The sequence below is a fragment of the Sphaeramia orbicularis genome, chromosome 6 (genome assembly GCF_902148855.1).
Source record: "Sphaeramia orbicularis chromosome 6, fSphaOr1.1, whole genome shotgun sequence".
Lineage (NCBI taxonomy): Eukaryota > Metazoa > Chordata > Actinopteri > Kurtiformes > Apogonidae > Sphaeramia > Sphaeramia orbicularis.
Genome location: NC_043962.1, coordinates 31091375 through 31108025, shown reverse-complemented (window position 1 = coordinate 31108025; position 16651 = coordinate 31091375).

Sequence of the window (16651 nt, the reverse complement as noted above, 5' to 3'; positions counted from 1 at the left end):
TGCTGTAAACCCCAAAGGAATTGCAAAAAAAAAAAGAAAAAAGTGTTTAACCCCCCCACCCCACCCCCCTCTGTTACATATACAGCGAAGAACACAATAATGACCAATCGATCGTCGATAAGCAGAGAGGGCTTTTCAGTTTCTTAGTGAGTCCTGTAGAGTGCATCCCTGCGTCTACCTATCAGCATTGGGGTGATGGTTTTGGTGCGGGGAAGGCAGAGGGGCAGACAGAGGAGGTGCTGCTCTTTGTCTGATGTGAGCATCAGCCATGTCTGAGCGCACACTCCTCTATGCCCCACGTGGGACTCCTCTGCGGCTTTAAGGAGGCTCATCCAATAGCAGCGCGGCGCACTTACTCGTCGGCTTCCTATTGGTCCGTCGGCCTCGAGCCTGTCATTCACCGAGCAGCGTTGTCAATCAATACCACGCGGGGTCAAGCGCTGACAAATGCCTGCGCTCCCCGGTCCTCTGCCGGTGAATGGAGCCGGTGAATGGAGCCGGGAATGGCTGCTTAATTAGCTCCGAATGGCTTTTCTCTCCAGTTCAAACAATCTGTTACCACCACGTGGTAATGAGAGCCCACATTAAACAAAGGAAGAAAGGAAGCATGCAAACAGTTGTAACATTACAACCTGTAGTTTTCCTTTACATATGGGCCCATGTAACGAGCAGACAAAAGGAACTTGTTTACCTTCATCCAAAAGGTCAAACGACATATTCCAACATTAAACAAGGGTGAAAAATGAATATTTTTTATTATGATGCACGAATAGACATAGAGCTTCTGCAATCAAAAGACCAAAGGCAGACACTTGTGTACTTGTTTTTATGTCGACAACAAAAGGAGCTACTTAATCAGCTGTTTTCCAAGTGGTGCTGACAAGCCTACGAAATAAAATAATAATAATAATAAAAAAAGCACCACATGCATAAAAATGACTGCTGTATTATATTATCTCCAGCCTGTAATTGTACATGCACGCAAAGCTTTTAAATGGACAAGAGACGTGCATGCAATAGGATTTATCGTGGTCGTGGTAGTAAAGCATATTTCATTTAATGACATGAAGCTGATCTCTTGCTTTGCTTATTTTCTCCCAGGCTGTTTAAGTGTAAAAACAACCAGCCATGTTTCACACCAACTACAGCTGTAGCTTTTTTTCTGGAAAATGCTAAGGTCATTTTGTCATATTAAGGTCTGAGATTGCCCAGCAGTCATCTTACTTGTCATTCTTGTCAACCACTTTGAGGATGTGGGATAACTGTGTTATTTCCAAAAGTATGGAGGCAGTCTGTGAGAAACTCAAGCACACACAAGAGCTGCTGGGCTAATCTCAACCAGGCACCCCCTCATGCTTTTCAATAGAGAGTGCTTGGATTAAAGGCAACAAAAGGCTGGCCCAGACCCCTGGGAGAGGGGCCCTCCACCCACTGAGACCCCCACACTGTTTATTTACACGGAAACCCCAGCCTCAGTGAAACTCCCACCCTCAGGCATTACACACTGGCCTATTTGCAGAGGTGGCTCTAATTCTTGACAGAGCATGGATTGTCCTCACTTCTGCCTCTTTGAGCAGAGGAGCAGCTCACTTTTCACTCTGGTCAGATATAGCTAGTGAGCAAATATTTTGCTTCTTCCACAGAACAATCACCGGTGGGTCATATTGTCTTAAGGTAGATAACTGTGTTCCTCTATATGAATTTCAGAGTAAAAATATTGTCATAGCTATAGACTGAAACTTTGCAGTCAGAGGCAAAGATCAGTTATACATTGTAAGTATTTATCACGAACCATATTGGAAGTATTTGGAGGTTAGAGAATTGGCTCATTAATGTGTCTAGCTGTTAATAAATGACTTGGCTATTTTTCTCTCTCATGCAAGCTTACTTTCCTGTTCATGAAGCAGAAAATGAGAGCCCTGTTACTGCAGATGCAGGGTTTGTATAGCAGTGACTTATACTTCGGGGTACAAGCATGCTGTTTACGTAGAGATGCACACAGACGCAAGGCACATTCACAAATAAACACACACATGCTGTGTATCTCAGGCACGTCATTCACAGGCAGGAGGCAGAACTTCACAAAAACACACATGCTTGAACACACATTCCATGTAACAAAGAGCCTACAGTGTGTGGTGGAAAGATGAATTGCCTGTACTGTATTATCAGGGTGACTCATCAGACAGTAATCACTGAAAACAGGATGAAAGTCCTTATCAAAGGAGAAAATTCAGACATGAACAGTGTCTCAAAACAACGATGAAGTCTTTGGCAGGAATCCTGAGTTGTACTTAGCCTTCAGCTGAGCCGAACATACAGCCAACTGCACCTATGAAATTAATATTGTCTGCTCTCATCAGCCCCACACTGGGAAGTACAACAATATACACTGTTTCACCTTTTTAATGAACAGAAATAAGTTTTATCTAGAATATGAGGAATGTTGTCTTTCTCCTTTCACAGCTTTATATGTTTCTATTACAATACAATTTAAAAGGTTATTGTATTGAGACAAGTAAAATTAGACAAACACCATGGCCATTATATGTTAATATTTGTCAAAGCTTATTTCAAGCAATTTACAAAGTGTTAGTGTACATTTTAGTAAGATGTTAGATGTTAAAATGTCTATGCAATGAATGGTGTAAGTAATACTGCAGCCACTGGGTGGTTTTGTGCATTTATCTGACACTACTGACAGAAATCCAGTTGGAGAAATCAACAGCACAGAAAGTTCACATGGCAATTAAAAAAGGCTCAGGGCAGTAATAAACCTGTCTTAAACATTTACTGCCAATAAGTTAATCCAGTGTTGATGTTATTGGCAATAATGACACCATCCTTCTTTGTATATAGACTCTGCTCATAAACTACAGGAAATATGTGGATAGTCTGTGCAACTAAGACACACAAATCTGTTCAATCACATACCTTTTTGCTGAAGCAGCAATACTCACACAGACACGCAGCCATCTTTTCCTCTGTTAGTTGCATCCTGGTACAATGTTGTTGTCGCTATGTTATTATTGTTCCATGTCCACCACACACAGCAGAGCTGGAGGGCTGCTGTTTATAATCTTATCCACTTACATCCAGTATAGCTCACTTTCAGAGAGGTGATGGCAGTGCACAGTAGCTCCTCAGAACTTCATTTTTCATTCACACACTTCACAGTGAATAATCAAGAATCAGCTCTGTTGTAGTAAGAGCTTGTTCAACAGACCCTCAGCTCAGGAAATGCATAGCATTTCTATTTTAACTGTGTTGACAACAAACTTCATATTATTGCTAGTTATAGACCACAGACAGGCACACAGTCTGTGTATTGAGTTACTCCTTGCCAGCTATCTCTATCTGGATGTGTTCCATAATTCAGGACACAAATACTATGAAAAGACTTAGCATTAAACTGATCAGAGGATCAAGCAGTACCAGTTGATTGAGAAGACCTTGAGCTGCTCAACAAAGATTTTGTTATTCTAATCCAGTTTTCTAAATGGTTAATGTGATTAAAGTTCTTTGGGCCTAAATTTAGTTGTGGTTCATAATTACATTCACATGGCATGGGAATGACTTCACATGACCGTCTCAAAGAAAATATGTTGTCAAGGTAACCATCCATGCAAGAAAAGTGCAACTACTGTGGAGGTCAGAGTCTGTGAATTGTTTGGCGAAGTGTCTCCTGAGGTGAACATTATATTCACTTGCATCAAATAGAAATGTAACAGAGCATGGCAGGCAAAACCGCACAGTAGGAAATGTGATGCAGCTACTTTGCAGAAGTCGGTGCTGAGCTGAATTTATCACAGAGTGTAATGAACGGTAAGCAAAGCCCTTTAACTAGTTTGTAATGACAATGTGAGCTGTGTAGTATCTCGCAAATGTCTTTATGAGACCACAGGCTTCTGTCCTCATATACTGCATTTCACCACTTCTGCTTCACTGAGGAGCATTTCATATTCCCTGGCACACAGTAATATAGCTCTACTCCTCCATGCCAAATTGACTCCACAAGTGCTCCTATACCTGCTGACTGACACATGCTCACTGAAAATGATTCCTTCACCAGGAGCCAGCATTGCTGCTTGCTCTGGAGGGGTACTTGATTCCATTATTAAGTTGAAAAAGACAGACAGAGAGAGGAGATGGTGAAAAAAATCTCAACTGGGTAGAGAATAATAGAGAGCTGAGGAAGTTATCAGGGCAGGGGAGAGTAAGCCTGCCTTCTGACAGCAGATCAGAGAACTCCTCCAGCTGGAACCTCTGTTCATGAGCCGACAGAGCAGAGCCCAGCAGTCGGTCGAGAAGATGAGCTCTGCTGTACAGGACAGGTCAGAGCAGCAGCACCTATACACCATACATCGATTCCCCTCTGCACCACTACACATCTCTCCATCATTCTGCATCTTTTACATACCGAGTAGGTACTGAATCAGGAATCTGTCCACATATTTGCAGTATGATGGATTTTTTAGGTGTATTGCTGTTGAAATATTGCCATAATTTTTCCAGACACAACAAGGACACAAAAGGGTTAAAGACTTATAGAGACAGAACCCCTGGGAGACTACCCAAGACCAAATCAACAAATTAATGCCAGTCCTATGAGAGGCTAAGCCTCTTATTTTTATTTCAAATGAGGATAGAAATTGACTTCCTTATTAAATCTAATTATTAGCCGGTGCCCTCCAAAAGTCTTCTGAAATTGCCTAGAGCGACCAGGCTATTAGCATAAACACCACCACTGGCAAGCTTAAAACAAATGGTATATTTAGTCAGTGTTAATGGGATTAAAGTGTGCTGGATTCAGGAGCAGTTCTACTAACAGCGAGCATCACATCTTCATTATAGATGCCCTGACTTCTCCATTTCCACTCTCTTTGTTTGCATTTCATTCCACTCTGCTGCCTCCTGCTCGTCTCAGTTATTCAACAGATTGTGTTCAATCTTGATCCAAAAATCCCAGACAATCATAAATAATAAAGGATTACACCAATCTCTGAAAAGCTGGTGGCTCGCCAGCGGCAATGCGCGCGCACAGAAATAATTGTTGGCCATCTGTGCACCAGATTGGTAAGAGAAAGGGTAAACAAAGAGCACAGTGTACCTGCTAAAGCTTTCTCCCCTTCCCTCTCTCTTTTTATTCAGAGAACATGAAAGGCTTTGATGACGCTTACCCCTGCAAAATCCACTGGCTCACTCCAAGAGATTTTTTGATTAGGGAGGTTTCAGAACCACAGACTGACAAGCTGCGCCTGTCAGGAATCTAACAAGGCTTAGGGTCATCTCTCTATCAGCAGCCAAACAGTGCTGTAATACTGCATAGTGCCATGACAAATAGTGGAAGGGCGGAGAATAATTGACCGGGCAAATGATTGCATTTACATGTCATATACACAGTTCTCCAGACGAAAGCAAAGTCACGAATGCTTACCCTCTGCAGTCCCATAAATCACTATGTGGGCTAAGATTAGATTTACTGGCACAATGTTACTTATATAGCACACAGCCTGATCCACAGTAGAGGATGCTCTTAAACTTAGGCCGACCATTACAGATTCTTATTGGGGAGAATTGATTTTGTTGCTAAAGATTGTGCTGGGGTCAATCAATGCATTTTGATTTGAGCTGTAAAGCTAATAGTGATATGCATTAGATTTATGGGTCAGAGGATAAATCAATATGAGATGGGTTTCACATGGATTCCACCATCTATTAAATAGCCTGACTGAGTCCCGTTCTTCTGATTAAGACTCATTTGATACGAACCATCACATTATTGTTTGGCTAATTCACACCAAATGCTGGATTTTCCACACATAACACACATCATCCCATGGCCTCTTCCATCTTATGATGTGAAATTAAAGCAAAAGCCTTGGTTTCACATGCTTTTGCTGTTTGCAGCCTCCTTTACAGTCTGTGCAGGGAATGAAAAATGACCCTAAGACATTCCATCCATCCCTGCTGTAGGACCCTCATTATAGTGGGAGATTTATAATGTATATGCAGAGAGAGATAGATAAAGATAAATAGTGTGTGATTCTGGAGCAGCAAGGAGACAAAAAGATAGGGCAGAGTAATAATGAGCTGTGTTTATGTGCAGCGTTGCTTGGCCTGTTGACAGCGGTTAATGAAGTTACAGTTAGTGGGGGGATCTGCTGCCACTAATTAAACCTACTGTCATTAGCAGAGTTAGAAATAGGAGGCACTGCAGCAGGAATGGGAGGAGCAAAGACACAGCCAGATCCATCAGAGGAGTAGCAGAACATGTACAACCAGAGAAACACACACACAGGAGGCATTGTTTATGAAAGAGACTATTTTATTTAGCACTATTGTACACAGAAACCCCTGACTTTGCAGTGATACAAAGCACTTAACTTGCTTAAACAATGAACCATATACATTCCTAAAACAGCCGTATAAGGAATAGGACTCAAACACAAAGTATTACACACTCTATCAAGTGCATAAAGAAATAATGTTGACAGAGGTTACATTAAACAGTAGATAGAGGAGATATTTTACACCTTACTGAGGATATAGTGTGGACTGGCTCCTGAAGAAACCACAGCTCTGACATCTGGAAACATTGCAGCCACCGCTGTGCTGTTAGAAAGTGGGAGGGAGCTCGATTGACTGTCACAGAGTCTGAGTGGAGTTCAGTGTGTGCCATCACAACCACAGCTCCATCGTAGCCTGTAATCCAGCTCACCACCAAAGCCACCGCTGTTGGCTGCCTGTGCAGACCAAGCCTCACTGTTTGTTTATACAGCACGTAGACCCAGCCATTAAAAGTGGGAAGCCTGTCAAAAATAAAAAGAGACTTTTCATGTTTGAGGGCTGCAATTGTGGCTCTTGTGTGATGTTTTTCCTCCACACTGACCCCTTGCTTTGAGGTTGGGAAGCCGCTTAACCCTGGGCTGTGGAGCCAGCCGATTGGCTAGGCCAAATGCAGTATTTTTGAATGTGGTGGTGTAGAGGGTGCCTCCGGCAGAGGTACTGTGGTTGCGTGCAATGACTATGGCTGTGTAACCGAGGCAGCCTACACATCATTATAATGGCTCCTCAGGCAAAAAAGCCAAAGATCCTTCATAAATGTGCACATCATTTCCCTCATTATGTCCTAGTTACCTTTCGTCAAGTTCCCCAAACCTCACTAGAAGGCAAAGTTAACCATGCAACAAGCTGAGTAAAGGCTAAGGATTGTACCCATACAGTGGCAAAGGTAAAGTACACATTTCTGTTGTGATACTTAAATAATCTGGATAAATACATCTCAACAAATTATCCACCCTCCTTAAACGGAAGCTGCTTACAAATGATACAAGGTGTTTAAAATAGCCTGTCCCAGCTAACAGCCATTCAACTACTAAAGCAGTGGAGGGAGAATGTGGAAATTTGCTATGTAGTTAACTTGCGACAGCCACCAATTAGGTTTACGATTCGGGCGCCTTTGGGCCACTGTCGCCAGGCCTCAGTCTCCCTCTGATGTCATTACACAAATCTGCTCCAGTCTGACAGAGCACCAGGGCTGTAGGACACAGGGGGAGAAGGAGAAGGAAAGTTGGCTCGGCTCCTCTCCTCTGATAGCAGCAGATAAACCAGCCTTGGGGCCTCTTATCTCATCTGTGGATCCTGTGTAAATGTAAGTTTTAGTCTGGCAGATTACATCAGCAGAGCCTGCTGGGGACAGAGGCCAGCCGCCGGGGGACCATGATGACTCCCCTTATGTGACAAATGCATCCCCTCCACCCTTCACAGACTAACAAAACAGGACCTTGGTGTGCTGTGGGTGATGGCTCCTCTCAGCCAGTTAACATGAGTCCCCAAAGGAACCTGAATTAAAACTGTCAACTCCCATTTAGCCCAAACCCTCACCCCTCAGCATTTGTTTTCAGCATTTGTCAGCTGCACACTGTGTGCTGTGATATTAGCGGACAGCATGCCTCACTTTGGATAAACATCTCTGTTATGGCTCTGTGGATGTGTGTGTCTTGACAGAAGAGGAACCAACCAGCTGACGTGGGACCAGCACTCTTTGGTCCACAAGCCACAAAGGTGCCATGTGAGTGTGAAAGGTTCACTTTAGGATACATAAACAAACCCTCCCTGTTTGTCTAAAGTTTTCTCTCTCTCTGTCTACTGTATGTACAGCACATTCCAGTCAGACAGTCAGACAGACAGGCCACATCTGGGGAGCAACGAGTGGAAGACCAACCCCTTCTTTCTTTCCTCCCTGCTCCCTGTGTCTGTCATCCCACCCAGAGAGGGGAAGTGGTGAGGTTGGAGTGGTTGGCCAGACGGGGCCAGCTGTGTGACCACAGACCTCTGAGTGTGTGTATGTGGGAGGGAGGGAGGGATCCACAGGCCTTATTACAGACCCAGCTACACACTGGGCCTCACAAACAGCTACTTCACAGCCAGAGGCAGCCACTGAGGAGCAGCACTAACACTGCAGGATTTGTACTGTGACAGCATGAGAATGTACGCTCGTGTGTTACAGTCAATCACAAGCATATCAAATATCGAAAGTTTAATATATCTACTTCTATGGTGGGTGTATTTGTAGTGTTGGGAGGGTTCCTAATAAAATATTTCAGTACAGATCATTAAGTACAAGCTCTTCATTTGTAATATATTCTCTCAGACTTTTAGAGTTAGTCTAACCCTAACCCTGATTTTTATTCATTAACTTTGGATTACTTCAACATTGTCATATTTTAGCAGTGTGAATAAATGTGTCATTCACACAGTACACCTACCTAAAGCAGACTGAACTCAAGACTTACTCTGAACGTATAGTAACACTTATTGTGGAGAGTGTAGGTTATCTGTAAACACAAAAGCAATGTGATGTTTTTTCTGGCAAAAAGGATGAAGAGGCAATTATTCCTTGACCTTTTATTTTCCACTTAGAGGTGAGAAAAGGTGAATTATATCATATGACAAAAATAAACAGTTTAATAGTAGAATATGAAACTGAACAATTTTCACTTTGTAACCGTTACCAGAAAGGGCAGTTTTACCTCCTCCTTGAAAAGGAAATGAAGAGAAACCAAAAATAGCATGAAGAATAATGTAATTTTAACATTAAAACATGCAGCATGATTGTGCATTGCACCTCCATCCTCTGATATGTGTTTGCATGTGGGCTGCACAGTTGGCATAGTTGTGCAGATACACGTCTGTGCTTGGTTTTAAACCAGGGGCTGATGGAAAATGTCTTTAAATAATATTGATTTTAAGTATGTAACAATATTTTGATCATTATCTGTTACTAAGCACAGTTGGCATATTTTGGATTCTAATTACACACTATAAATAGTCTGTTACTCCCTGATACTGTTCACTTATACACGCTAACAGAAAAATAAACTTTGCTGTTTCATAAACAGATTAAGTCACTGAAATGACAAACCCACTAAGGTGAAATAAATGTTAAATAACCATGGCAGATTTGGGTGGAATGTGTGGTACCATAGTCTGCTGCCAGCTCATATCAGCTAAAAGTGACTGTAGCTCGACTGCACAGTAAGCCAGATCACAGGACAGCAGGCCTCAGAGTGATGATGTCACTGTTTTGCCTCAGTCCCCAGGGTGGTGATTTATGAGCTAATCTGGGTCTGTCTCCCCCGAGTCCAGATCTTTTTCTCTCTGGGGAGCTGCTAATGGGACAGTGGGAGGGAGCCACCATGCCAACGTCCTCTCTGCTCAGGGGCCCTGACATCCATCTCCATGATCACAAACCACAAAATAAAAAAAGACAAAAATGTGGACTTCATTTGCAAGCATGCATACACACTCCCACAGCCCACTGCACACTCTTGTACAGAAACAAATACAGAATAAATTAAGTATTGCATATATAACCTTGGCTATTTGCAATTTGTCATGCAGCCCAAGAAAGATAATTGAGGCAACCTCCCAGTATGCAAATAGAATGATAATCAGTCTGTGCCCTACCAAACACATACGCACAGAAAAAAACAGTTACATTGTTAGTAATTTCTAATAGAGGACACCTATTGACCCATTTTCTCTTGGAAAGCAATTTGTCCCTTCAAAATAAAACTAATAGGTGGCAAGATGAATGGATTAGAGTGGGCTAGACTGGGTGCACCACGCCACGAGGCACTAAATCACCAGATTATTAGTTTTATGAGCCAAGCCCATGAGAGAATAATTGCTAATGTTCCTAGAGTAACCAAGGGAAATAAAGGTAATGGAGCAATTTATAAATTCTGATTGGTATACATAGAGAACTTCCAGCCCATCTCCTTTGTTATTTTACTGCTCTCGATAAAATACGCCTCAAGCCACACAAACACTACAGCTAGCTATCAGAATCAATACAATCACAGCACCATGAGTGCAGCTTCTGCTTCTTTTTATTTTTAGTGCAATGCAGTCTGACTTGTAGTTATACATCAAAATAATGTGGAAAGAAAAATAAAATCAGACTAAAAATATCAACTTCCATTTCTTAACTTCATTTAAGTTTAGAGATGATTCAACACTATCAGACAAATGTATGCTCTGTATGACTGTATGTTAATGACAAAGACAAGTTTTAAAACTGCATAGATAGAAGTTTAGTAGTGCAGGACTGTTAAGGTTGTTGTACAGACAGGCAGGCAGGCAGGCAGACAGACAGACAGACAGACAGACAGACAGAGGAAGGCAGGTGTTGTGTTTAATCCACCCAGCTCAGATGAATAACTATCCTTCACTCATCCTGTTTTAGTAACCACAGAACTTTCCATCATATGGGCCCAAATCCCTAATTTCCACCTCTTCACAGCTCTCTGATGTTTAAATTGTAAGTTGCGTTAAGTCCAAACGTGGTCTGAAATGTTCTGCAGATGTAGCCCCTTCTCATGTGGTTCATGAAAGCAGAGATTTATCTGGTTTGAGAGGGCTCATTGGCCACAGTCTCCCTCCCTCATATTCAAGTCTAAGTGGGTGGTCTCAGGGTCTTCTCATGCCCATTTCTATGAAGGCATAAACAGCTCACATCCCGCAACAATCAACTCCTGTTGTTTAGGTTAAGGCAAACTGCCCAATTATGATTTCACTCAAATCAAAACAACCCAATGCGCCGTTTTAACTTGACATGTGCAGTTATAGCATCTAATGTAATTTTGCACGCTGCTGTATTGAATTACGCATCAAAGTCAAGGTGAGAGAAGGTAAAACTGATTACGCCTGAAAAACAATATGGCAAGATGAAGGCAGGGTTATTGTGTTATAGCATTTCCCAGCTGTATCTGTGATAGATTTGCTATCTGGAGTGTTTGCAACTGAGCTGATGTCTCACCGTATGCAGACACTGAATAGGCACGCAAAAACACACACACTTGACCTTTCAAGAGCAGTGATGACAGCTCACAAACTCCTTTTGTAACTGAAAATCTCATATACTTTCCGCCCACTTCTTGTCTTTTTATGGTGCAACTATGCTGCTCACTTGTGTTTTCAGTTCCTTGTCTTGCAGGTATGAAGTAACACAGTGGGCTGTAACACAAGACTATCTGTTCCGACTTGTTGAGTTAAGGTAGGTAAAGTAGGTCCATGTTGTGTGTTTAACATTCATTCCAGAAAGCGTGATTCAGCAGAGATGATTCTCTGTTTTCCTCAGGCCAATATGTACACATTTTTCAAACCCAGACAGCTACATATGCACACTTTGTCACCTCATCTGCACTCCTACAGAGGGTGAGGATGTTCTTTTGGCCACATCATTGGCTCATCATCATCTCACATTTCCTGTTATGAAATAGCATGACATTCAACACAGTGTAAAAACCATAGAGCGGAAATAACTAGGATGGAAGGTTCTCTCAAACTACTAAGATTCAGCTCTTTTGCTACTTTTTTTATTTCTTTATGCTGACACTGAAACATTTTTATTTTGACTTTACTGCATCATTTAAACTGAAGCTGGTTTTAAAGCAATTCACTATCAACCTAAAATGTCAATTTAATTCCACACACAGCTTTCAAGAACCACTGACAGCAGGGCGCAGGCTGAGACATGGAAATTGATTTTCCAGCGGATTGATTCCACCCCAGATCTTGCGTTGATCTACAGAGAAAGAAGCAGTAATGACACATTCTGTGATCCCACAGTTTCTATACGATGTGGTTAGGTTTTATCCAAATGCGACAAGGCCTGTAATAAATCTTGTCTTCCTTCCATCAGCCTGCCAGCAGCTGGGAGCCGTCAAGGGAAGCCACCCCAAGCAAAATGTTATTCCAGCTTGTTAGTGTTTGAAGTCACAGCAAGCTGGGCTGCAGAAGCTGCTGCCTGTGGTTTATGGCTTGTGGGGTTGCTCAAGATATGGAGTCTCACTTTCCAAGTCAGGATGTCTCACCGCCATTGAAGCCACAACTGTAGCTGTGAGATAACGCAGGCACGTTGAGAAGAAAGGACTTCAGAGTAGACATGTGGTCTTGACTCAGTGAGTGACAAGACAGTGTGTATGTGTGTGTGCAGTTCATGTTGTTTTTCCACATCCGCCTACTGATGCAGTTCTGCAGCCACTTGCTAAAGCAATATTGCTTCCTCTTCTTTCCACATTCAACCACTTTACTTTTGTCCAGAAGACTTGTCCATATTAATTTAACAGACAAACGTTTTAGCCTATAGACTTGTTTTCTCTCAGACAATAAATTAATCATGCCTGATATGCAAATAAAATGTATTTATTTGTGTATACATGAACATATATAATGAAATGTATAATGACGCATAATGTATAATGAAAAAACCAGATGTATATTTGTGTTTTTTTATTCCACTACAAAGTCACACATGTCAATTGATTTCTCAGATTCAACAATGTCATGAAAATCTTTGCTCAGATAACAGTTTGAGTGATAAGGGTAGTTGTTTATCAGTCACAAAAGGTCCAAGGTTGTCTGTCACTCTGTATGTATTGCTCAGCATTTCGTATTTGGATGTTTTTCTTGTAATCCTTTGTTGTGAAACTGCAGGACTAAGCCCTGTAATTCCTTCACAGCACAGTCCACAGTGACTTTGTATGCTCAAAAAAGTTAGAGGATGAGAGATTACAATGTAGATAAATTTTACTATGCGGGTATGAGGACCCGCATTTAGAATGTTATAGTTTTATTACTGTAGTAACTGATTTACGATACATTGCAGGGTGGTTAAATCCTAACAACATCATGTGCATCTGATTTATTTCAGCAATTTATGTATACTTCATTATTTTCAGTGAGAAAAAACACTAGTACCCACAGTTCATCACAATGCTATCGTCAGTGATTCTACTTATTTTTTATTTCTTTATTCATTTATTATTATTTTTTATCTTATTGTTCTGTTGTTTCTTTTGGTCGTAATAGATGAATAACAACAACCCCCTTAATAACAAACACACTAGACGTCTTGGTTCACTGTGATAATTTCTCTTAATTGAAAAAGAGTGGGGTAGAGGCAGCTGGAAGACACTATCTGTGAGAATGACAGGTGAGGATATGAAAATGTCTCCTAAGTTGTTCTATGAATAAAGCATTAAAGCTTAAGTGAAGGACATGGGCATACTAATTGGATATGCTTGGTTGATTCTATTACACTACAAAGATAAGGTTAGGCAGTGAGGTCAAGAGGGCAATATGATGCTCCATCTGATTCAGTGATAGTTTTCTCCATTCATTCTCACAAACATCCCCCCCTCCACCTCAACACACACACTCATAGACACACATGACCTGAGGGTCAGCTGTTGTGGCTGCTGCTCCTGCCTGGCCCTTGGGGACAGTGGGCGGACAGGCTATTGATCAGCTGAACTATTATCAGAGCTAAAGCTGTTTATCATGCTGTCTGCTCGCAGCAGGGAGTGTCCGTCTCTAATGGACCGTGGTATGACACTCCCCTGCACCTGTCCTTGTCACCCCCACACCTTAAGCACCATCGATCCCCACATCACCCGTCCTTGTCCCACCGGTCTCCCACTCTCTGGGGGAGGATGCCTCCGCCTGTACTGTCAGCAGTGAAATATGTTTCTCATTGGTGTCGCCCTGCTGATGAGTCTCTCCTATCCACTGTCCTTTCATAAACTGCCCTTTCCCAGCCAGGTAGAGGCAGTTTGGAAATAGTGATGACCATATCATAACTGTCTGACCTCTGACATATTCACACTAATACTTGACTTACAGATATAAAACAACAAAAAGAGCCACAATTTATTCTCAAGGTACAATGTGTGACAATATAAAGAAATGCCCATGAGTCAATAGCATTTTTTATTTACAGTTTGTGAACTCATCTAAAATTGAACACATCCTTGACTTTTTCAGATATTACTCTATGATAACAACTTTTACAGCTATGTCTAAATAGAGGCTGTGGGTGAGATGTTCTGAATCTAAAGGGCGACATTAATTTTTGCTCCTGACTGCTTTAGTCTTGTTTTTTTTTCCTTTCCAGCAGAAACACTGTGCAGCACTGTCTTCCTTAATTGGAGTCTGCGTACAACAGCAAACAACTGATTCCCAACCCAAACTTCATGTAAGCACACAACCCTGTGCAAATGTAACACACAGGACTTTCATTATCTTAAATGTTTATATCACCTAAGTGCTGCAGTACAGTTAAATGCAAACTTTTCAATAAACATCAAATCTGACAAGTTACAGCCCATGTGTGCTGACAAAGCTAGAGTGGATTTTTCATTTATGGTGGATGAACTAGTGTTCACTTGATGGGATAAAACCATGTCCAGTCACACACTTTGAGGCAGTGGTCAATATCAGATGTGTGTACAGCAGAGCCGTAACACTGACCTATTAAAAAAGAGCCAGTAAATGTCAGACACCAGAAGCTGTGGCCATAAACAAGCCAGTGGACAGTGGTTATTCAGAGGTCATGCAGAGTGCTCAGTCGTCTGTGGCGGCTGGCTGGGGGAAACAAAGTGATGAGGATTTAATGATATCCAGCTTTGTGGCTATTGATAGCAGAGTCAATGGGCTGCACTGTGGGTGTCTCTCTGATACACAGCAGATTAGCAGCTCTGTGCCAGATGAAAACGTCAGAGATCAATAGGACACAGGGGAGAATCAATAACAGTCCCACCACTCTGTAGCTTTCATTTGGTGGATTGCTCTGGTCCTTTATGGCCTGCCGTGCTGTCAGCGTGCCATTAACTGCATTCATAAAACATGCATCACATATCTGTCACAGGCATCATATGTTAATGCCTCCTGCTAATGAATATGAATGCTCTGCTCATAAGCAAAGTCTCTCTCTCATTACATTGCTTTACACCTCACTGAGCCCGAAGAGCTTGCCTTGGATGAAATGTAAATCACTGCTTTATTGGGGGAAAATGCATGACTTTCATACTAAGGCTTATGCAGGTGAGTACAAAATACACTCAATTTACTGTAGATGAAGGTTTAAACCCAATGTACTTGTAAAACCATGAGAAATAAGTGAGCTAATTGAAACATTATTGGCATGCCTATGTTGAGAAAACAACAGAAAATATTCAGCAATGTCCTAAATACTATAATAAGCATTACCTGGCTTGTCACGCTTCATTATAGTCCACAGATCTGAGATTAATTAGCATTATTGTGCACAGTGAGTGAGAGAATTGGAAAGTAATTACATTAACCTTCCAGATCACACCTTGTCTTTTTACAAGACGTGTCTGAGCAATAAAAGATTGATACTGCATAGATGATTACTCTTATCCTTGACAGTGTCTGCCTTGATCCAATTAGCCATTCAGGGCTAATTTAATTACTTGGGGCTGCTATAGTCTCTCTATCTTTCTGTCCTTGCCACTAGGATAATCACAACTCTGGGCAGTGGAACAGATTATCTTTAGCACATATATGACAATGGAAAAATCAAACTGATATGGGTAAAACAATAAATTAACAGCCCTTACAGTGAATGACGGCTGGGAAAGTACTGGTCTTTTGTCCTGATTTTTTTCATGTATAATGACTTTGTAAGCCTATTTTTAAGCACTGACACCCAAGAATATAGTGAGCGGCAGAGTATAGCTTTGTAGCACTTATCAGTCTCAGAAGTCTCTCACTCTGTAAACTTCTCTAGAATATCAATCACATAAAAGTATGTTTCATTTTAGACACTAATGAAGGTGAGAGCTACTTCGTATGAGAGAACATATCCATATGATTAGTATGCATGGAGAAAGCTCATAGTTGATATTAGGTGAAACCGTCTTCATGCACACAGAGTAATCTCATCTGCTTCATTTTGAGCACAGCGGTGGGATGCCAGGCACGTACCAATCTTCTCCGCTCCAGGGACAATATGGGTTTGAGAAATGAGAGGTGGAAGCCACTGCATTGCCAGCCACATCCATAATTGGCAAACTGAACAAGATGAGAATGAACTCTGGGCTTGGCTCGTCTTTGTTGTAATTAAGATGAAATTCACCAATCATTTAAACTCACAAATGGAGGTTTGACAGAAGGCCAAGAGCCCATTGAAATACCATTGGCTTGCAGTTTAGATATTTATCTGTCTCTGCAGAATTGAAAAGCCTGTATTTAAGTTTCTCCAATCAGCATACAGGATTAGAGTTCCTATTAATCTCTGGGCAAAGGTCAAAAGATAGAAAAAGCATAAAACATGTGC